General features: G+C 53.7%; 1 protein-coding gene across 6 annotated transcripts in view; it reads left to right on the forward strand.

Moving 5' to 3' along the window:
* The window catches only part of FOSL2 (FOS like 2, AP-1 transcription factor subunit), a 23035-nt gene that overhangs the window by 20712 nt on the left and 2051 nt on the right, over positions 1-272 (forward strand). The gene's annotated exons all lie outside the window — the stretch shown is intronic.

Here is a 272-nt window from a genome sequence, read left to right on the forward strand (position 1 = left end):
GTGGGGGGGGGGGTGCTCGCAGTGACTGCGGATGGTCCCGCAAATATCAGCAAATGTGTAGAGATGTCACCAGCACACCAAATTCCTTCTTAGGATAAGCAAATGTTCGTTTATTGAAGTTCCTTGTCATATAAACAAGCGCTTTTGGGGCCACACAGGGTCCCTTCATCAGGCTTAGCATTGACGGTCAAGTGCTGTGCTAATCACCACGTATTAGAGCTCTCGCATAAGCAGTGGGGGGGGGGGGGGGGGGGGGGCACCGGAACGTTGCT

The sequence above is a fragment of the Nanorana parkeri genome, unplaced genomic scaffold, assembly GCF_000935625.1.
Source record: "Nanorana parkeri isolate BGI_ZX_2015 unplaced genomic scaffold, ASM93562v1 scaffold204, whole genome shotgun sequence".
NCBI lineage: Eukaryota > Metazoa > Chordata > Amphibia > Anura > Dicroglossidae > Nanorana > Nanorana parkeri.